The sequence below is a fragment of the Trachymyrmex cornetzi genome, unplaced genomic scaffold (genome assembly GCF_001594075.2).
Source record: "Trachymyrmex cornetzi isolate Tcor2-1 unplaced genomic scaffold, Tcor1.1 scaffold743, whole genome shotgun sequence".
NCBI classification, from domain to species: Eukaryota; Metazoa; Arthropoda; class Insecta; order Hymenoptera; family Formicidae; genus Trachymyrmex; species Trachymyrmex cornetzi.
The window spans coordinates 216,919-241,007 of NW_017300074.1; the positions used below are offsets into that span (position 1 = coordinate 216,919).

The 24,089-nt window shown below is 39.9% G+C and overlaps 1 protein-coding gene across 9 annotated transcripts in view; it reads left to right on the plus strand.

The window, feature by feature from the left end:
- The window catches only part of LOC108767979 (protein turtle), a 269,485-nt gene that overhangs the window by 158,461 nt on the left and 86,935 nt on the right, over nt 1–24,089 (plus strand). For 7 of the 9 annotated variants that reach the window (XM_018518147.1, XM_018518138.1, XM_018518146.1 and 4 more), the window contains exon 4: nt 10,068–10,104. The exons of 1 other annotated variant lie outside the window; for it this stretch is intronic. The gene's annotated coding sequence lies outside the window, so the exon portion shown is untranslated. Of the gene's footprint in view, nt 1–10,067; nt 10,105–14,667; nt 15,422–24,089 lie in introns of those variants that run through there. One more of the 9 variants, XM_018518141.1, reaches the window with a different exon arrangement.

Consider the following 24,089-nt stretch of genomic DNA (forward strand, 5'->3'; position numbering starts at 1 on the left):
CCGACTTTTTCCTCCAAAGACTGCGTACGAGCTTTTAATAATCCTCACTTTGACCCTATCGTTCATAAAGTTCCGCCTCGAGCTAGAACAGATGCCATTATCAGTACGAATAGCGCACGAAGACTTCCAGCATTGCCATATTTTAAAAAAGAAATCGATGACTCTACTTGCATGTGAATAGGCTTTTGCAAAATATAATAAAGCATCTAATGTATTTTAAAAGTATTAAAGTTGTCCTTTTATCTTCACTACTGTCCATGTTTTTAATTAAAATAAATTGAATTAATGGTATTCATGGGGCTCCAAGAATAAATTCAGTACAAGTCTATGCGAGCCTCCACGGTTATTAGTGCGTAGATTATTATATTCCATAAATTCGTAAGGCGATAAGATATAATTCGCAAACAATTGGAATATACTTATGAAATGGCGTTAATTGCAGACGACTCAAATCTAAATTTGAATCCTATTCAGTACGATAATTGGTGGAATACTAATTAACTTCAAACTGATTAACTGATTTGGTAAGTACCTTCTAATTGTTTGCTAATTATATTTTGTCGCCTTATTATATATAATTTACGCAGTGGAGGCTCATAAGCATTTTACTTGAACTGGATATATCCTAATGAACTAGAAAACCGTTAGCTTTAGAAATAGATAATATTACAAGAAAATTTTTTTGCTGAATGTTTCCACGATTTATTCTGAGAGTTTAAATATGCTCGATTATATTTATATGTATGTAAATGTACAATTGTGCAAACGAAGAGTACACGTAATTAAGGTAATATTTATTCTTCTTTTTGTGAACACATGAATATTATTTCCACCGAAATGTATTTTATTAAAATACATAAAATGTGACTGAGCGCACGCTCGAGATAATAAATAAATACACGCGTCACGCAATATGGGGTTTCCGTGTTCGTTACGCGCGATTTTCTCGTCTCTATGTCGCGCTGAAAAAAAAAGATCCATGCAAGTGAGAGGATTCGCAAATGGAAATTGGCTACATGACGTAGACAGAAAGGAATATTTACTGCGCGAGTCGTATGCAGCGGCGCTAGAAGAAACATAAATAGACCGGATCGAAATGCGAAAATAATTCCGCGCTGGTGTGAAAAATCGCGAAGAAGGGTTGGGGGAATACGTAGGCGACTCTTCGGTCGGAAATAAAATTGCTTGAAACATTTATAGCGATAGACGTAACGGCAAGATAAAATTTATCAACGAATAAAAATCAACGCCGGCTCGTTGGTACAATTTGAACGTGAATTCTGAAGTTGAAACAGTGATAACGGCAGTGGTGTGATAACGCCTTATTCTTCACGTTTATAACGTATGTTATGTTATTAAGTTTCATTGTATTTCGACGATAGAATCTCGATCGTCGTCGCAGTACGATTTCTTTTCGTTTTTCGGTCGCAGTTCTAAAATTCAGTTCTAAAACCTGAAATCCTTTTAATTCTCTCGCAACCATCTTTGGCTGGTGCAATATCACAGCCTGTGGTGAAGGAATAAAAAGGTGTAGACGATATGGTATATAAGAGGAAAAAAGAACGCATGGTTTGCGGAACTAGGCAAGCCCAGGGTGAGGATACGTGCAAATGGAAATTGGTTGCAAAGGAATATTTACTGCCGGTAGCGTGGTTGAATAAGAGGTCGTAACTTACGTCGCCGAATGAGAAGGAACGTAAAGAGGAATGCACTGACTTTGGTGCACTGACTTCGAGCGCAACGAGAGGTTACACGGGGGTTGCGCGAAAGGGTGGCGGAGACTTTGCGCATGAGAGAGAAAAAAGAGAGAGAAAGGGAAGTGCTTCGGCGCGCGCCGGCGTACGTATTAAGGGGGATGAAGTACCTGAAAGGCACATCATACACCGGACACATTGATCGATGAACCTGTAGGCTGCAAGGCTTGCGATAGAAGCTAAAAGGACGAAGATAAATTAATACGATGGAATTTCGAGGAGTTTGGGAACGAACTCTCTCTTTCAGATCAGTATGCATTTCCGATTTCTCTGTGTTTATATTCACTTTCTGCCGTCTTCAATTTTAGTCACCTCTAATTGGTCTTTTACGTATCTTACCTTTCCTCGATACATTGAATTCCTATTAATTACGTAAAACGTGACTACATTACGTATTCTAGTAAGAACCTACCGACGAAACTACCGGTCGTATTAGAAATCGATTCAACTTACGTAAAGTTTTCATTATATAAATATTGAAATGTTTTAATCAAAACAGTCATTGATTTGTTATTTTATAATTTTTCATTTATCGAAGAAAAGCGAGTATTAATTGTAACACTGAAGCAAACGAAAAATATACAACGAAAAATATATATTTGGATTGCAGCAGAAATATTAGTAAGTTAAAATACAATCGTTTTACATTCCGCCATTCCGTCAAATGCAATAATAGTGGGAGCCAAGTTATTTTACTGGAATCAAGTTGCCTCCGCGGTAATTCGTGGAATATTTGGCATAATTAGAAGGCGGCGACTGAAGAAGCATCTCTCGAAGATTCTTACGCAAACAACCATCTAGTCCGTCCATAATGTCCTGGCTCTTTTCTCCTGTCTATCCTCAAGTTCGTTTATTGAGGGAACTTTTGCTTCCATTAGTCTATAATTAACTGAGTGAAGTAGCCGAAGTCGACAAAGTCTATGACGGTCTTCTCGTACTTTTCAGGAATCGACAAATCGTGCCTTCCATCCGGTGTCTACGCGGATGTCGAGAGAAGGAAAAAAAAAAGAAAAGAAAAAAAAGCACAAGCTTGGGGTTGGTGACGGGGAATCCAAAGGGAAGTCGAATTCGTTAATCCCGTTGCCTGGTCGTCCTTTGTGGTGGACTTCGGAATTAAATTTCCGGTCTTACGGAATCCGAGGAATCCTTCGTCGATAGTCGGTCCGTCCGGTAATTCGATCAGCAATCATCCTGAGGTCGACGGCATCGTTTCTTCTTTATGTGGCAATCCGTGTACAATGTCGCTATGTGTACACCCCGACAGATAAATAAATGAAATCGATAGCTACAGAAACGATTTCTGTGAGATAAAGAACTGCATATATATATATATATATATGTATAATTCAATATGTATCAATATATTCTATATATATATATCCATAGGTAGGTTGATAGACGTAATTACATATTATCGATGTTAACAGACTGACCACGATCGCATCGGCTTTCATTTGCACCGCAGGTGGTATGAAAAGGACGCTGGATAATCATTAATTAATAGGCAGCCAGCTTTAATAAAATGCATCATAAATGCATTTCGGCACTAATCGCGCGGTAATTGAACTCGATAGAAACAGTTTCTCTCGTTCGTAACGGCATCTGATATCGTAGTCATCAGCGTAATCGACGGAAATATCGTTTATTAACAGGAGGCACGTGTAATTTGTGTGTATTCGCACGGTAATATTAGAAATAGCTTAATACAATTTCATACATGTTGCACTCAGCGAAGTTGCGCCTCAGGTCTGTACTGCGAACCAGCTTTGCCCAGTCATACGTGAGACGAGCAGCTAGACGCACGCCCGCCGATCCCAATCCTCCGCCCGTGCATGAACATCGCGAGACAAGTGTGTGGCTGCTGAAACGAGCCATCCATTTGCATTTCAATGCTCTCGTCGGTCCGAGCAATGCTCCGTTTCCCTTTCTCGGCGGTTGTAAGCGTCTGACTGAATCGCTCATTTAAGACAGTTCCTCTGACTTCACCCACGTAATATTTCCTTAAAACTTGGTGTGCACATGCATGCAGAAAGCGCGTGAAAATTAGTCAGTTAATTCCTCGGAATATGAAAGACGATTATCAAGTCCTTGGAATGTCAAGTGAATTACGTTCTTCTTCCCATCAGTCTAGATAAAAGTGATATCGATATAATCCCTGAAAAGACTCGCGAGGATATATCATCGTCGAAAATTAGGAGAGTGTAACTTTGAATCGCACCCTATTAACATATTCAAGTTGCTCTTTACGAAATTAGATTTGCTGCAGTTCAAACTGCAGGCGAACATAGTATTCTGATATAATTCAGAGAGACGAAATATGCGAAATTACCGTCATTATCCAACGACAGATGCTGACGGTGCAACATACATGTGAAACTTCCAGCGAGCTAATCGATTTCAATCCGAAGTTCGGTCTGCAAATTCCGACCACCTGTTTATGGAAACGGTGATTACCGAATGAAATTACGTGCACCTGTACGCACGCAGTTGAAGTGCATGCATACATTAATGCATACCTATCCTACCTTCCAACGGTCCGAACTTCCTCGCGGACCTCCGGGCACACTCGGTGCCAGCCTCGGTACCGAGAGGGACATCGATTTTCTGCCGAGCGATTCGATGTTCATACCCGACCTGCCGCATGAAGATCATTGGTGTAAACACGAGGCGGCCATGCGCGCGTGTGCGGAGGTTTCGGATAGACCTAGAGCGTTGTGCTCTCATCGCCACCCTCACCCTCCCCCCCAGAGTACACAGTCGCGCGGATCCCTTTGCATGGCGGATGAGTTTAGATTGATATTGGCTGGCGAATGGATTTATCTAAAATTAGAGTCCCCGTACCGTCACACAAGCTTACAGTACGTCTCGACTCTCGCGTACTGATACAATCCGACACACTGATACAACGTCGCGCATACCTCTCGTCGCGCTAAAGTTAGAACTGGCTGCCTTTGTCGATATCGTGATACTCGATGACGCCAGTGCATTCTAACTTCGGCGTATCGAGGAAGCGATTTAAATCCATACCACTTGTCACGAATGCAATTCACTACATCTCACATACATATGTAGTTTAAGAAAATCATTTACAAAATTAAACCGCGAGACATCTCGTTAAATCATCTTTGTCTAAACACACATAACGCACACATAAAATTTAATTTTGTAGACGATTACATTGCATCCATATCGCTTTTCTTACCGATTTTAGAATATCCAGAAAAGTCTTGCGTTCAGGAAATTGGAAATGCGGGATTCGACAAGTAGGGGTAGAAGCATCACGGCCAATAAGGAGGGCCAGGCATGGCCAGAAGTTCTCGAATCGAGTCTTGCAGCTCCTTCGAGACATTTCTCACGGGACGGACGAGCGGACGATTAGATTTCGACCTGCAGTTTCCTAGATTTCTCATCGATTCCGAAGAAGGGGTAGGGGAAGGGGCACTACGCCCTCGAGGCAAATCACTTTCATCCTTCGATTTCTTCCATCTAGAAGTTTAGGCCAATTTCGACGTGTCGCATCGGGAAAACGTAGGTCGAGATGGGTGGTTTTTTCCTCTCCCTCTTCGCGACATAAGAAAAGGGATGAAAGCGCCGAGGGGAAGAAAGAGCTTGTGGCGTTAGAGGATCGTGTTGACAATGGGAGGGATAGATGCAAACAAGAATCCCTCACTAGATGTTGCTGGATCGTGTTGAGGGAGGATTAATGATGAGGGAACAAAACTTCGATGGAAATTCGTTTATTTGTAATGAGCTTAGGTCATGATTTAATTTAGAATGCTTTAAAAATAGCCACAGCAAAAGAGGATTAATGGATACTATGGCCGATGCTTGCTGGAATTACCGTGAACGTTTGCCTAGCAACAATTATAAAAACGGCAATCTTCATAAAGTTTAATAGCCGACGGCGTTGTAGCTCGCGTTCGATTAACCAGGTACCGTATGAATTTCAAAAGAAAGCATCACGTCTCTCGTTGCAGTTTCACAGTGTACTCTCGGTGCAAATGAGAGTTGGATGGAGTTGGTAGAATTCTAAAGTCACGTCTCCGCGGGCTTCGTCGCCTCGACTCGCGAACGCATTTATAAAATACAGACGTGACATTTATGATAAACTATCCGTGCCATTCCAAACATTTGCAATCACATTAGCACTTCGATGAAACTATTTTTAACAATGCCGCGCGCGACGTAAAGTTCGTTTTTTCTCTCTATCACTCTTCTCATTTTTAAAGTTTACGTTATAATAACTAACTTGAAGTGCTTCTTGACGTTCGCTGTTACTGTAAGATTTAACAATTTATTCACTATCGTAAATTACTTATCAGATATTTTTTGTAAAATTCGGGGTTCTGCCGTTATCTTTTATGAATAATTAAAATTTAGTCTAACTTTAAACTTAGTGTTAGATTTATTTAGTTTTAGATTCGCTATCTTCTTAATGAAATTTTAATGATATTATTCGTTAATTATTTGCATCTTTTCTAATTTCTATTGTTACAAAATTAATCTTGGTAATTATTAAATTTTACATTATAGTTTCATGAAATATAAATATAGAATATAACTGTTGCCTCAGTACACTGAGAAAAAAGTACTTAAAAACTTATTTGTGAGAAATTATTTATTTCACTGAAATAAAAATAAATATTTATATTTTGAATACGCCGAAATAAAATTTTATTCTTAGCAAATAAGCCATTTATTTTATTTTTTTTGTTTACCATTACTGAAATATATTTCACAGAAATATAGGTTTCGTCATCGCAATTAAACTTTTTCATAACTAATAAATATCGAAGGAAACATAAGTAAGTCACGCTTGTTCCGCAATATTTCGATATTTTTCCCTTGTAACCACAGACTTATATATTTTTATATGTTATTATTCAGTATGATTTGGAAAAGACATTTAACAGCAGGAAGTGATAGAAAAATGTTTATACTTTCAGTATAGCGGAATGTTGCGAATACATTGGAATACTCCTCGCAAAAGACGACGGATTTCACGGGAGGCACTTTCGTATCAACAAACTTTCGCGCGAATTTTACAGGACCGTAAAATATATTGGTTTTCTTTATGTTCGCCCGGCAGGTTTGTTAAGTGTTGCTATTTAATAATTTACGGTCAGCATTTCTCTGCCGGAAAAGCTTCCCGGACGACGAAACCGCCGCGCTCGGGCCGCGTTGTGCCGCGAACGTTCATTTATTTCCAGCGACCGAATATTCTGCGATTCCGAGCGAATAATCTACGGCGGCGCGATTTACGAGCCTTCGTGACCGAGTTCTCCTCCCTAAACAGATCGATACCCGCGAATGGCGGCGACGTGAATTACTTTATTATCGGCTTTCTCTGCGAAAATATACTTTTGCCGAAAGGAAAAAACGCACTGACGCACGCAATATTCCGACACTTTGAAATATGATAAAATACGTAAATTTTTATCGATACTGAAAGCGCGGCGAGAAGAAAAAAAAAATCGAGAAAAAGAGCGAATGAGAAAGGAAAAATTCCACCTTTTAAGTCCTCCATTTTCCGCTCTTATTGCGGGTCTATCCCTTCTCGACATGGTTTTCGTCTGAATATCCCAGAGCTTTGCTCCCGCAGTCTCGCTCTCCGCTTTTTTCCCTTCTAATGACTGAACAGTCTGGCCGTGACAAGTATATCGACCGTTCTCTCGCCATCATTGTCTTCCTCCTTACCTAACGCACTCCACCCCGTCAAAAGAAATGCCACTAATGCGCGTGGTAACACTGGAATGCCGTTGAAACGGGTGCATCAATTCTCTCACAGCTGCTACTTCAGCAGTAGACAGACGTGAATTCTGTGTTTACCTTCCTAAGTTAGAAAAAGTTAATATTGAAACTTTGAAAACTTGTAGCATTGGATTAAATTCACGAATCAAAAAAATTTCACTTTTCTCTATGAAAACTTATTTACAAATAAACTTAGAATGTGCGTACACTCGTTATGAATTCGTATATACGCGAACTGTAAAACGAAAATTGTAGAAATTTTAAAGCAATTAAAGGACGATGAATAAAGTGGGTATATTTTGGCTTAAAAAGTGTAACGTACACATAAAAAAAATTTTTTGACATTTTTGTCAAGAATAGTTCTTACCAAATTGTGTTGTTAAGACTTGTTTTAATTTTACACTATATCTTCGAATTCACTTTTTCAAGGACTTGCATTACTATAAATACGTGAATTTGAAAATTACGTATTTCACACTCGAAGTCGGAAATAACTTCTAGCAAAAAGGACTTTATATCGCAATACAAATTTATTTCATGATGGTCAAATATTGACCGAACCGTCTACTTTTCCATATTATAATTTGAAATATATGACTTTCGCTTAAAATATCTAGTGCTGTGGCTGTATGTTTCTTATTGTTTATATTTTGTATTTTTAAGCCACTTCTAAAAGTTCCAAAAAAGTTTCTGATAAAAAATGGACGAATTAGAATTTTCTCTGGTTAAATTTATTAAAATTCTAATTGAGATGATAACTGGAATTCTAGTTGATACAATATTTCTGGTAAAATCTACTAGAATTCTTATTTTTTTTTTACTAGAATAATTATATCAATCAGAATTCTAATTATCTCAACTAGAATTCTAGCAGATTTAACCAGAAAATTCTGATTCATTCATGTCCCACCAGAATTACTATTTAATCCAACCATTTTTCTTAGTGCAAGTTACATGTCTTAATATGTTTTTTATTTTGGATTGCTAGTAGCGATTATCCATTTATCTATCTATATTTAGGAAAATGATAAAAATTCACGTTAAAGAATTTTAAATAATTTTAAATAATAATTCGGACAACTTTGTTTCAATTATTTATATTATTATATATTTTTTATAATTTTTTCCATTAAAAACTAAGGAAAAACATTTGAAAATAAACACTTCAAAAATGTTAAATCTATCAAGCGGTGATTCCATTAATACAGAGGAGTTTTTTTAAGTATTTTATTTTCAAGTGTTTGCTTGTGGTTTTCAGTAAAAAAAAAGTAATAAAAATATACTGTAATATAATACGAGTAATTAATAAAAATAAAAGAAATACAATGGCTCGATTCGAATAAATCAAAACATACAAGGTTGGGCAACGAGCCAGATGTAAATACATAAAACAATTTAAAATAATATTATATTACAATACATTACACACAAACGTTTCGACTCCGATCGAGTCATTTTCAATGTTAGGAAACAAATTTAAAATTACAAAATAATAACGTCGGAATATATAAACCTTAACAAATAAAAATGTCTAAATATCTGATCATAAAGAATAGTCAAAATTATTGGTAAAGAAATTTTTCCTCCATAAGTGATGTCAAAATTGCATAACCAAATCAGTCTAGATATAAAAAGTTTTTTTGTATTATCATGTCTATAAACAGTCAAACTAAAGTTAATATCAAGTCTTTGATGCCTATTATATAAAACATACTTCTAAATACCTTGTTATATAATGTAGTAGGTCCAATTATAAAGTTTCTTTATGTAAAAACAGCCGCCAGTTCACTGTTATTAAAAAATTGGAGCAATAATGCAGCCAAGTAATTAAATAATTGGAACAAATTTGTCACTAACCAAATTATTATTAAAAATTATCTCTTTAACATGAATTTTGACTTTCTTATGGGTTTACATGAATAAAAGTATTACCATCAGCAACTCAAAAAACCTAAGATTACATGTAAAACTTACTTCTTAAACACTTTTTAGACAAAAATAGGCTCATTTTATCTATCGTCCTTTGAATTAAAAAACTAAACAACTTATATATTTTCTTGTCCTTGAAGATTTTGTATATACAGTACTCCTAACATCTTCCAAGTAAGGCTACGCCTAAATTAGGATAACGATGCTTCATACAATCGATCTAAAGTTGATTACATCACCGATTGCTGATTATCCAGTCGGCTTCTACTCGTAATCTTCCCTCAATCACGCGAAGTACGAGAGAAGAACGCTATCTTTCTCGATTAAGTTTCGATGTAACCAGATTGTCAAATCGAAAAGAATCCAAGGATTCTCAAGCCGCGCCGGGGAATTTCCTTTTTTCCTTTCGTCCTATCGCACGTTCCTTTCTCTTCTTTTAGCCTAAAATTCTCCTCGACATCGTCGTGCATCCTTGCCTTTGTGCTCGTCTATTTCCGCCAGCCTCGTACCTACCCTTCCTCTGGTCACGCGATCGCTCTTACGGGAATTTTCCAGACTGTAAATTGCAAAAGTTCTAACGCGACTTTTAGGATATCACATCTCTAAGCCCAGCCTTGTTTCTTCTTGTTTCAGATCCTGAGACGACCCCTGGGATCCTAACGCTCTGAGGGTAAGTTTCAGTTAATAATACAGAGGTTCATCAAGATTGACCTCTAAAGATGATAATCGCTTTAACGTAGATTGAATTGGGAAATTGTTCGCCGTTCTCTTAATGGGAATCTGCAATTTTAAGCAAATGTATACGGACTTTGATAGAAACACGGAACTATTAAATTATATCCGTGTTATTCTAGATTCGATTTCATTTCGGATACACCGTGCGTAGGTACAAGTAAATCTTCGGCTGATCTAATTACTTTGTGTAAAAAACAATTTCAAAACTCGCTGTAGCTCGCGGAATATGGCACACACTGAAAGAACAGTTTTGTTGAAGTATCTAAAAATTTAGCCAGATACGGATTTGAAAATAATTTTGTTTGGACCATTAAAATAATTACGTTGGACGCTCGAACTCGCTAAAATGGTAACTCTGCTGTAACATTGTTTACACTTCAGATTCCTACGTAATCATTTTAATGGTTCAATAAAATTATTCAGATTCAGAAATAATTCAGATCTATATTTAGCTAAATTTTTAGATATTTAAACAAAAAACTGTTCTTTCCGTGTATGAAAATTTTTACATTTTAAATCTCTTCGAAAATTTTTAATATTCGTATATCAGTGATCTATTAATTTCTACTTCTTCGGCTTGCTTCAACGAGATAATCGGTACAGCATCGAACGTTCGGTTAATTTCAAAGAGTCCGAGAATTTTATTACGCGGGGAAAACTGTTTTTCGCCGTCTGACGAACGTGCATCTCGCCCGTATACTCCGCGAACACTCGATCGTATCTGAAATTTATCGAGGTAACAACAAGCAGCGCAACGCCACGGAACGTCTCCTTCTCTCGGAACCCTCGAAAAGTTCGCTCGTTCTTGTAAAGTGCTCGAAACAATTCCGACGCGAGCCGGCATTCGACGGCGTCGCTTTTGTATCGAGAGAGCTAGAACAGCGAAAGTTTTTGCATTCCATTATCACGCGGCGGCGATTTATCCTGTGCTCAGAATATGCAACATTTACATTGTTCTTTGTGTTACTATCGTAATAAAAACGTTTCCGATTAAATATAAAGAATAAAACGAGATCTGACAGAAATGTTTTTCAAAGAAATCGTTAATAACTAAATTTACATTAGTTATTTTAATTAAAAGGGTAATAATTTTCTTTGCTAAAAATAATGACTTTTCCATAAATATATTTACGTTTCAATTTGAGTATTTTTAATTTCAAAGTTAAAATTATAGTTTCCTTGAGAAATACGTCTATGCATATAATATGGTTGTGAATCCAATTTCGTATTTTTATGTAAATCACCTTCAATCGGAAACGATCGAGAACGAAATTATTGCTTCGAGCGTTGGCTCTCGTCGAAAGGTGCCCATTAATATTTTTGCGAAGCTGGACCGTGAAATTGTGGCCTAATAGTTCCTTTGATCGTACGGCGAATCACGCAGATGTGTTATTAATGTTTCGTTTCCGCACTGCATATACATACACCATATTAATTCTAATACGCGCACTTCGCTATTGAGGATCGCATCGGAGCTAATGAACGTATATGATTAAATTTGCTATCAAAAAAACGTATATTGTATTTTTAAGCCACTTGTAAAAGTTTAAAAAAAATTTTTTGATTAAAAATGGACGAATTAGAATTTTCTCTCTCTGGTTAAGTTTATTAAAATTCTAATTGAGATAACTGGAATTCTAGTTGATACAATATTTCTGATAAAATCTACCAGAATTCTTATTTTTACTAGAATAATTATATCAATCAGAATTCATCAAAAAACGTATATTAAATTAAAATGAATATTACTTCGTTGAAATAGTGTCAGTGGATCCGGCGTAAACATAAGAGTAAACACAAAATTAAAGTGCGCACAGCTGTGTAAAAATTTTATAACGCTCTATTTGCGGTGCGTTGCACCCGCGGCGACGTTATCGCACTCACAGCTGCCTAAACAGGAACCTTCGGGGAAAGATTCGCAAAATTACGCCACCGACGACGCTCCTCTTCTCAGCGAGGATGAATAAATTAAGAAAGAAGCTATACTTGGCTTTCGACGGGTAAAGTCCCGTGCGTGCTTAATTAAATTTAGCGCCGCACTCGCCTTCGGCTACCATTTTCTCCCTTGATGTTCCACGACAGCAGAAAATAGTATACATCCAGTGAAAATATTATGCAAATGTTTGTGTACCCCTCTCCCCCATCTCTCTCTCTTTCTATATATATTTCTTTCTTGAGAAAGAAAGAAAAAGATATATTACGTCCGCAGTTTGGATACTAAAATAATGAAAACCTAAAAAATATATCTCGCTATTTTCCGACAAGCGCGAATCACGTGAAGCTGTAAAGTCTCCACATTTCGTCCTCGGTGCTTGATTCTTGCCATCTTGGTCATCATAATCGGTATTGAAAAACGAGTGCAGGAAGGTATTTGATGGTGATCTTACATTCTGACTACGCGTTGTTTCCTAAAGTTACGTTCGATGAGGATAATATAGCGATATACGTTCGCTCGAAATGCCTCCAGTATTTTTTATCAAGATACATACGTTGACGAAGGAAGAAGAATAATATATTTTTATGATCCAGAGTTTATCCGATGTCGGGAGCTAAAACATGATTTAATTCTGTCTTTTAATCACGGTTGATGACAGGAGGCTCTCATAAAACTGAGCTCCATCCCGAGACAAAACGTAGTTTCTCCCCCTCTAGCGTGACCCGTTGGCTTTAAAAGACAAACCCTAAGTTCTTCTATCCGTGGTGGTCTATATAAACTGAACTCTGTAACGAGTTTTCTCTGCGCCCAAATTGGCGTAAATCGAAATGAAGTTATCAACGATAGCAAAGTCATTTTAAAGTTAACCGTGACTTTGAAGTAGCGGTAAAATAATTAGTAGAGAGATAATTAATTAGTAGGAGACATATGTATTTTGTTAAATTATTTTTATACAAATTTTCTAATCTAAATTAAATCAATGCCTCGACTTTGTATTTTATTCAGTAAGATTTCTTGATTTAGAAAATACGTATCTAAATTTATTGGCAGATTATCTTTTAACGTTGAACGCAATTCGAACAAATGTTTGGAAAAGTAAGTTTTAATCTCCCGACGAAAGCTGTAAATCAGAAACTCTAAAATTTCAGGGTTCATTCGTACGCAGCGCTCCACGTGCGATATCTCCACGATTTTCACCCCACCGTCTTCTCTCCGTGAAATAAGCGGCTTTGAGATAGGAAAAAAGTTAACCAAGAAAACATCACGACAAGAAAAAAACAATCTTGTATAGGCCGTGCGTAAGGAAAGAAGAAATTATGGGAGGAAAAAAGCCAAGAAAATAGAAAGGGGTTAAAGGTGGGGTTGGACGACGAGGGATGGTTGCCCCGGGGTGTTCTTGGTAAATCCTTACGCTCCTGAATACCACCCTTCCGCCCTTCCCGATCAATATTGAGTTGGTGGGGTCGAGGCAGGATGGTCGGCTGCGTGGAGCGGTAGGGGGTTGTGTAGCCGCGGAGGGTTAAAACTAGGCAAGGGGTAACGAGGGGTGCATCGTCGCGGTAGAACCGGTGGTATCAGCGGGTGCAGGGGGTAGATGTGAGGGGCATGTGTAGCAGGGGATATCTGACGGCACGAGGGTAGGAGGGTGCGGCGACGGTGGGGGATTGTTTAGGTGGGGACGGTGGTGGAGAAGCTAACGCTGTCATGGCGCCGCGCAGCATCGCCAGGCAAGCGGTATCTCGGTATACTCCCTCGCGGCGCGTTACGTGTTCTTCAGGGTTCCGCGATCGGCGACGACGAGCGACCTGGTAAAATTCGCGTGCGTCCGTGTCGTCGCGCTTTCACGCGGCGCGAGCCGCTCGTCGCGTTGTGTCCGAACCTAACCGGGCGTTCTAGCATTCTCGCAAGCGCGGTGCTCCACTCCTCTTACTCTCTTTCGTGACGCCCGCCGTGGTACTCTGTCACTGACGGCCGCCGACCATCGTTATGAAGACGCGGGTTCGAGAAAATGTGAAAAGCGGTTTGTGACTGGTGATACAGGAGAGATCGCGGCGGCAAACCACGTTGCGGTAGTGACACAATTTCCATTTATCACGTATGGATATCGATGTACCTACATGTCGTTCGAGTGCACACGATCCCGTACACAGCAGTGACGTGAGTGACGGCGTCGATCCACGGTGATCATCATCAGCGGGGATCCATCGCGGCGGTTAAGAGTGGCACGCGCTCGACTGACTCGCCCGCGCCGCCATCGATCGCGAAGGTCGAGACTGAAGGTCGTGGATTCGTCATCTCCGGGAGTTATTCTACGTGTGTGTATTCACCAAAACTCAGTGTCTGACTTTACACGAGAGTCTGGGTATCGAGAACCCGCTGGCTCTTAGTGCCGCTGGTGTGCATACTACGTGAATCGATGATGGACGAAAGGAGATCGTGATAATCGAGATCTCGATACGCGATGTTGCGGTACGACCGGACACGTGACTGAGGCGGAGCAGCGGCGGGGATCTGGTGAGGGACCTTCGCGAGTTCTGTTCGGGGAACTGACATCGGCGAAGATAGGCGGGGGTGACCGCCGCGGGTGGATCGAGCTGGCAACGGCTGAGTTTCGTCGCGACGTGCTACTAGGAATAACAATGTCCTAGCGAAGGCAGGACCGCGTCTCTAGGCCGATCCCCCTCATCCTGATCCACTTCTCTTCCAGAAACCTTCACACATACACACACATATCCCGTCGGTCCTAATCACCAACGTACACCCAACCTACCATCATCGCGTCCTACACCCGGCGCTCGTGCTGCTACAGATTCGACTGCACACATGTAATCGGCCGCGCGCGCGCGCACACACATACATACATACATATATACGTACATACACCCATACATACGTAGACATGGTACACGGTAGACGGTAAACGGTATATAGGGACATACACACCCGTGTACACGCGAGAGGAGCGTAAAAGAGAAGAGAGACTTACACACGTACAGAAGCGCCGTTTGGACGCCCTTTTTCCGGTGGCATCTTTTTCGTTCCTAGTTCTTTATCGACGATCGACGTATCGTTGCTACCCATACACGCAGGACACACGAACGTGGAAACGCGCGCGGGCGGACACCGGAAAGGCACGTATTTCGGAGACGGGCGCGCGAGAGAGCCTCCCGAATCCAGCCAAGTCCAAAGTCCTTAATCCCGTGGGGTGATCCTGGCCCCGCCCGTACGCGAAGGAACCACACCCCGGCGAGCGAGAGAGCAAGAGACCGAGAGACCGGGAGGAGGAATTCAGGGTCCGGATTTAAACAGGCTCCCGGTAAGCTCCCGGCATCAGCAGTCGATTCCTTTTCTTTTTTCTTTCCGCGCGTTTCTCTCGTCTTCCCCTTTTTCTTCTCTTCCGCGCCCATGGCGATGCGACTCCAGGAGTAACCTTGTGGCTCCCGGCACAACGAAAGGAAGGGTAGTCGAAAGGCGAGAGGGGTGAGCACCGGCTTTCTCGACCTCAGCTCGCCTCTCACCCCTCTCTTCCCTTTCGCTTCACCGTCGCGACTGTCTGATAGTGCACATGGCCTCGTTCCATGCTGGATGCAGGTTGCAACCAGCGGTTGAGTCGCGCAGGTTAGGTCCGTCTGCGACACGAAGGACGGGCGAGAAGGATTGCCGAGGGTGAGGATAGGTCGTGATACATGCGCTCGACCGATGAGGCCCGTGTGACCCAGCGGCTTGTGGGTAATTAGTACTAATTACGCGCGTAGAAGTCACCTGACTGCACACATGACGATCCTCACGAATGATCTCTGCGAGACTCTGAGATTCGTGTTCCCTTTGATCAGCGGAATGCTCAAGCATAGCCGGTTAGATAATTATCCACGCTCGATGAGAAGGAAGAGAAGCTGAGAGAATCTGAGATATAAGATATGAATATGTAGATGAAATGTAAACGTTATCGTTTAATGTATTTTTATTTAACAGGCGTACATTTCTGTACATTTTTATCTGACTCGCGTATACACAAACAAAAAAGAAATAATATAATATCGTAAAATTATTAAACAATATTAATTACGTCTGATCACGTCATGATATTGAAATCGATATATTCTGTTTCACACAAGCATGAAACTGACGGTTTCGTGCAACACGAGATCGCAATGTCTGGCCTCGAATTTAGCAGTAATACGAATTCCGAACGTACGCGATACGCATGCACGTAACTCCCGCAGCTGGCAGGTGATGGAGGCGATTTTGGATTGATTTGTGCTTCGTCGTTGCAACGTAGTCATAATTTCTGACAGCATTGCGATGGCTTTTATCCACAAGTAAAAATTGTTCCGCAAACGAACGTTTTATCGAATCGCCAGAGAATGTCTTGTAAATATCGGCTACAATATGTAATCCTGGAAAAATGAGATTTTATGAGGCAGGAATTACGGACACGATAACGTTGGAATGGAAATATAAATCGCGCTCGCGTTACCATGCCGGTAAACAAACATTTCGCCTAATTGTCCGCATTTCGCAAAAATATCATACATGTATATGGAAATATCGAGGAGAAAAGAGAAAGATAAAGTAGAACAGATAAAAAATATTTTTTCATAACGAGATTAAAAGATAACAAAGTAGATGGCACGTTGACATAATATCGCTTCGTATATTCAGCGGCGCGAGTGGTATTTAAATAACATGTACTGCAAAAATATATATTATATGACTGCTCTTATTCGTGTAAAATATAATACAAATTTTACGCGTTTTAAAAACGCTCTTTATTGAATATGAATTACGAGCGGAGTAACAAATATTGACAGGATAGTTACGCTCCTGCTGTAAGCGAACAAATTATTCCTCAGTCATCGACTTTATAATCATTTTCGTGCTTGGCCGGTCGATTTTTATTCTCTAAAAAAAGTATTAATTAAACCTTCCTAGTACGCCATTGTTGCCATTGGTAGTCGTAGTGAGTTTGCCTAAGATCTTGGTCTCTTTCGATAGAGTTCTTGAGAACCTTCGCCTGCGACTATTGAATCTTTTGCAGATTAAAAGTTCCGCGCCGCGATCTGTATCGATCGAGATAAAGTAACGCCGTAGACTGTCTCGGCGATTTTATTGCCTCTTTGATGTTAACCCAGGAAATGTATGAAGGGCAAGTTTACGGTTCAATACTCTACAGAGCCAATCACGCGCGGAATAGGCTCGCCGAACCGGAATATAATTTACAAACTTCGAGAGTCAACCTGTTATAATTTATGCATCGTACGTCGATTTTTTTAACCGGTTATTTACGGATCCATGAAGTTCATTTCGAGTATTAAAGTTCACGAAGTTACGATTCAACTATACTTTACGTTTGATTTCCTATTGCAGTATTTGGATCAAAAGAACATAACTTTTTTGTTGTGCAAGAAAAAATTTCTAATAAATTTTAACAATATGTTTTGTAAGTTTAATATTGAAATCATTGTGGTTTTATTGAAAGGTACATTGTTGGCTTTACAAAGGGGAACAATATAGTTACCCAATCCCTTGAGTTAAATAACATTTTGTTATTTTTAACTATGCTAAAATGTACATTAATCCATTTCTGTAGTTAGTTTCAAAGTAAACAACGTCCATATTAATGTATACCCTTAGTAAATAATAAATTAAATTTGAGTTAAATTTGATATACTTCCTTGAATTAAATTGTTTAACTTCATCGTTTTAGTTTAATCAACGATGTATTGAGTAGCAGCAGTGGCAACTTATAGAAATGATAAAAAATAATTATAATTTATATTAAATGAGAATAAATTAGTTACGAGAAACAAACCTATTTTCGGTCAAAATGGACTTTAGTACTTAAATATTTCAGAGTGAATTTATATATATGTAGGTATATATATCCAATTCTGCAAACTGCGCTAAAATCTTTTGCGGTCTTAAAAAGCAATTTAATTTTTGCTGCTAATAAATATCTTAAAAAGAATAATTTGATGCTAACCTAAGCATCTTAAGAACCGTAAATAATTCAATTTATTGCTAAAAATATTACCTCACTGAGCCGAGATTCGAACTCGGATCTCCTGTATTCCATGCTGGCATCCTCATCGTTCCTTACCAACCTCGGTGGTCGATTAGCATCAAAAGTTATTAAATTGCTTATCAATTTAATATGTGGTATTAATACTCTAATTTTCTAGTTCTGTTCACGATTGCAGAATTGAATATGGTATGTAAATTTACTTTGAAATATTTAAACATTAACATTCACTTTGACCGAAAATATATTTATTTCTCTTAATTAATTAAAAATAAATCAAATTATAAGTATAATTTAGCATTATGAATTTAACAGTGTATATAAAGGAGTCCGATGTGAGGAACACTATAATCGCGGTGAATGTAATTCATCGGCAATTCGAACCTTTACGACGCGAAACGAAATAACGTACTTGCCGTGCTGGTCAAGTTAATTTTCTGCCGATGTAAGCAGGTAAAAGCCGCGCCGCAATGCTGGGCGGAGAAACTCCCCTGTGACTCGTTTTCATCAGAAATGAGTCGGTGTTGCGGAGAAACGACTAGTTAGACGAACATTAGTCTTCGCTCGACAGCAGCCCGGTTGGTCGGCCAACAAAACCTAAGTAGAATTAGGTTAAGGGGCTGGCGGAACGAAGGAGAGCCCAAGCCGTGCACAGGGTGGAAGTTCGGCGATTTCTTGTAATTGAATCTACCGCGACCCTTCACCCGGTTATTGTTTCTACCCATTACGTTGGTTGACTCTTCTACGTCGTCTAGTCAGGCGCAATAATTTTTTTACAGAACACGTAATCAAAAGTATTGGGGATCTCGTGGGACTTTTCGCGGAGTGCTTTTGAGACGAACGGAAAAATCACGACAACAACGAGGGTCCTTTGTTCCACAACGGAGTTTATCCGATTACTGACTGGACTTTCGAAAAGGTTTTGCGCAGAGCTTTATGAAATGTATAAAGCATAGAAGCAGAGAGCGTATCGCGGCGTTTGAAAATCGTTTATTCAATAAAATTCCAGAACAGAATATACGTACGCATATTCACACACAAACGGTGTCTTATCGGAACTGCAGTTTCGATCGAGCATTAACATTCATCCGCTCAAACAAGAATACAACTATTTTTCACGCGTCCGAGGACTTCTCTTTTTTTATTCTATACCAATTCGTAACTAAACGTTTACAGAGTCGCGTAGGTGGGCGCGAAGAGGGAAAAATGCATTGTTGCTCGCAGCGGCCGCGAATAGCCCTCCGTTTTATCGCAATCCTCTCTCCTCTCCGTTTCTCTCCACCGAATTCTCGTTTAATCTCACTTGACCCGCTGAAACTGTCGAAATTCTCGACGCTAACGGACACTAACACCGCTGTTACCCCACCACACGGTGTTCTGCAATCAGTTTTGGATCGGTTCACACGAGTTATACTTGCGACGATACTGCGGAACGATACTAGCTTCTGTTTCGAGATTTACATTTTGGGGAGTTGCGAAATTTATCAGTCCTTCACATGCATACAAAATAACCATTTAATTTCTTGTTAACGAATTGGAGTACAAGGTATTCAATTATGCTCGGTAAGATCGAGTTATATCCCATAAAAAAATCACAGATACATTCTCTACGTTACAATCAGTTGTCATCTCTCCGATTTTCCGGTCGGAGATTTTGGCTTTTTGATTGAATATTCGACTCTCTAGCGCATGAAAAAAATTTCCAGCTAACGGCACAAATTTTGATGACGGTTTGTTTTAGTGGGCGCATCGGTTTTTCTTTGTTTTTTTAAAAGATATCTCCGGCAAGAGAGGATCAAATCTGATGATCTTTTTTTAGAGAATGCAACTACAAAATAGTACAAATTTTTTAAATAATGCAATTGATCTTCGGCAAGATTATAATAATCTTCGGCAGGAGGACGGAATCTGATTTTTTTTTTTAGAGAAAGAAAATACTGCAAGGAAGTTTCAGCAATTTCGGTAGTAATTATATCGATTTCCAGCAAGATAATAGGGAACTTCAGTTGGAGAAGGGTCGTTCTCGAATGGAACACTAGTCAAAAGGTGGTAATTGCGATTACGATACTGCACGTTAAATTGCAATGTTCCTCTACTTTGATCTTAAACGTGGCATCGTCGATTTGAATTCTGGAGCTCGTCGTAACTGCGGCATGATTGTCATTTCGCTTGCTTTCGAGGCTTCCAAGGCGTTTAGTTATACACGATACACCCGATATTGACGGGAAGCGTCTAGAAAGGACGCTTGCACATGCCACGGCCGATACGTTTCGAACACGAAGCATCGCGTGCCGGAACACGTCCGCGTCTCTTTCAAACGCGCCGATCTCGGCGGAGCAATTAAGCTGCTTTATTGTCGAACGAATGGAAAAAAAGTTCAAAAAAAAAGCGCGAGAACGAGAGCACGGCGCGGATTAAAGCGCTTTTTCACATGCCACTGGCCGACAACCGGGATCTCTGTATTAACGAGAGGAAGCCCGGTAACGTGTCGCGCTTCCACCATTAATGGCTATCGCCGTCGCTTTGGACATTGAGCGCGATATTTAATCGCGCCTCCGACGTTAGCGTCATTTTTATCAGCCTGAGCTTTTGTTTTTTGCCCCCTCCCTCCCCACCTCTTTTTTTTTCACGGAACAAAATGCGAGGTTAGCGGCGCGACCCATATAGGGTTTTATAATCAGCTTAGTGCTGAGGTATTACCAGTTGTACACAGTTCAGGTACTGATGCAGTATTGGCAAACTGCTGACGCAATACTGACTAAGTACTGGATGATAACTTGTGCCCAGTACTGGCAGATGGTACTGACTCAGTCATTTTAGCCAGTCATTTGCCAGTGATGGCCCAGTACTGATTGACAGAAACATTGACCATCAGTTGACAATCGTAGCTTTGGCTAAACGTTGGATTCGTTGTAACTGCTGGCGACCCTATACGGAGCTGACTCGAGTCAGTTGATTGAAGAGAGAGGATGGATAGTTGCATTCTCGCGGTGCATCATCGGGGGTTATCGTCGACGTCATAGGAGTGGAGATGTGACGTGCGCTGCAACCAAGTATTATATCAGACTGACACGATGGCACACCGCCGCACCGTGCCGCAGATGAGCAAATTTCTCTAGCCGCTCTTTTTGTTTTTGTTTTTTTTTTTTACACAAAAATGCCTTGCTAGTTCAGAACGGATAAGCTCTCGGAGGGAGGTTGATCGACTCCAGCTGCCGAAATTGCGGTGGCGTGGGATGCGTCCGTCCATTCGTTCGTTCGTTCGACCAGACTCAGCTCGTTAAACTGCGAAACTGGCAAAATTTCTGCAACGCGGTTCGTGCGAAACGAACGCGGAATAACGAATGCAGTTTGCCTTCACCCGCACAGTCGCATCGGCTGAGTTATCGCATGCTGTTTAAATGTTAAAAATGATGCGTCAGAACACAAATGGTGGTGTCTAGGTTACGGTATAGGAATTTCGCAATAAAGCAACGGGCAATAAAATCTAATATATTTCTATATTCTTTTACAGTCGGTCATTAACGTATCGTCATTAATTATTCTCGCCGGGGAGTGTAAGAAACTGCAAATCGCTGTCACAGATTTGACGTTATTACGTCGACATTAAGATCGCGCGAGAAGCTGAATGATATCGCGTATCAGCTATGAATTAATTCCGGCGACCGGCGTCCCGTAAAATAGAAATTTACGATGGCGCGCGAGACCAGGTGCCATTTTTCAGTGTCAGCCTCACGGCAGGTACGTTTAATTTAATCGGCCGTGTGCGAACTCTGTTCTTCGTCGCCTGTGTGCGCTACGGCCCGAAATGTCAGAGTCCACCGCACACGCTTGAAGGCATAATCTGTCCTTCGAGTGCCGGTGCAAGCAAGAAGCCGATCGAAGGTATTCGCGCGAGATCGCTCTACGCCGATTGCGCCAACACGCGATAGCTTTTCGCTGTGGTTTCCGTAGGTCGAGGGTTGAAGGTCTCTCGCCGCCTTGGCGTGGTTCGCAACGTTGCAACTTTGACCTCCATATCTAAACGGACGAGCCCGCCGCCGCTCGTTACGAATGAATTTCGTACATGCGCACGTCCGTTGTATGTGCATCGTAAGACGTTTAACATAGCTGTATACGATGGCCTAAAATTGTCAGATATTCTTCCTACGGATGTTCCGATCCTCTAAAAAAATCGGTTTCCCAAAAAAAGAATAATCTTAAACCGTCCTTTATTGAGAAGAATCGAATTCTTCTAAATAAAAAAAAGGAGACTGTTTTAAATTAATCTCTTTGTTTAAAAAGATTCTTTTTTTCGACAAAAAGAGCCGATTTCAAATAAATTTTTTTTTTAAACTCCGGTTTTTTATGAATCAATTCAGAATCGAACATCCTTAATCCTTCCAATCATATGAATTCTATGACAATCATCAATCGATTACCGTGGTTACACTGAGAAAAGTTTCCAGACTTTATCCGTTCAAAACGTAACAAACGGATATTTTCCGATAGATTTTGATCATATTTAGGACTGTCCGATAAAATTTTGATCCTATTTAGGACTATCGGATAAAATGTTCTTAATATTTTATCGGATAGTCTTATAAATACGATCAAAATCTATCGGAAATATTCGTTTGTTACATTTTGAACGGATAAAGTCTGGAAATTTTTCTCAGTGTATCAAAGAAAAAGATAGCATTTGATCCAATTGGTCTTTTTAGTTTCTAATGAATATGTACGTACAATTTGATAACCCTGGTCTATTATAGAATTGTATTATACAAGGAATTCTAGTATAAAAGGTATATAAAAGGCTTGATCGGCATACTATCGCTTCCCGTTTCCTTGGGCTTCCGCGTGCTGCAACGTCGTTAAGATTGCATTTTCACGACTAATTCTTGCGATTGGTCGCCGTGGCCTCACTCACTCACGTGCTAACATCGCGAACGATCTGGCCACGCTGGGACTTTTCTAATCGTTCGTGGAACGAAAACCGATTTCCAATTAGGTGCCGCAATTAAGCTCACAGCTGAATCCCTCATGCGAGAACGGTACTTTCGTCTCGGCTGCAAGTCTTGATTAAAGTCGCGATTCACTGCTGGCTTGTGTGTCGAGTTATCGATATTTTCGTTATCAAAACCTTTTTATCAGGGGCGGGTTAGCTCGTAGGGAATGTCAGCTTTATAACCGCTGCCGCTTTGTGCAGCAAAGGGAAATATCGACGTACTGGACGTATGTGAACTGCGAGTTTATTTAGTTTCGGGATTGACGATTCGCCGTCAATATAAGATTGAGTTTGTACTTGTTACTCAAACGTGACACAACTGTAATTATCTCGATAAAAAAAATGCGTGTATGATTAATATTTATATACCAATACTTTTCTATTGTCAAATACGAAATAAAATTGAAGAGTTTTCCACAAAGACTAAATAAGTCCATTTAAAAACAAATCTGGGATATAGTCGCCACGATTGTCACCTCTCTGGCTTTCGGTCGGAGATTTTAGGTTTTGATTGATCTCCAGTTTTCCGGTACACGGCAAAAAATCTCCGGCTAACCACTCAAAATTTTGAAAAAAAAAAAAACTTAAATGCACGCGTCGATTTTCCCTTATTTTTTGAAAGATCTAAAATCTTCAATGGAAGGATACACTAAAAAACAATACAAATTTTAACAATCAAATTCCGGCAAGACTGTGATGATCTATGGCAAAAAAGCTAAATCTGATGATTTTTTTTTTAGAGAAAGCGCTACAAGAAAATTTCAGTTTTAGCAATTTCCGACAGAATAGTGGAATCTCCCGTCGATCTTTAATGAAACATTAATCGAAAAGTTATGGCGTCAAATCGTTTTCAGTAGAATTATATCGTGAACAATGTTATTCTAGCAAGAATCAAACAAAAAACGAGAAATGTAAGAGTTTAACATTTGCAAAAGAGTTAAAAACAATTTGTAAAATTTCGCAAATAAGTGAAAA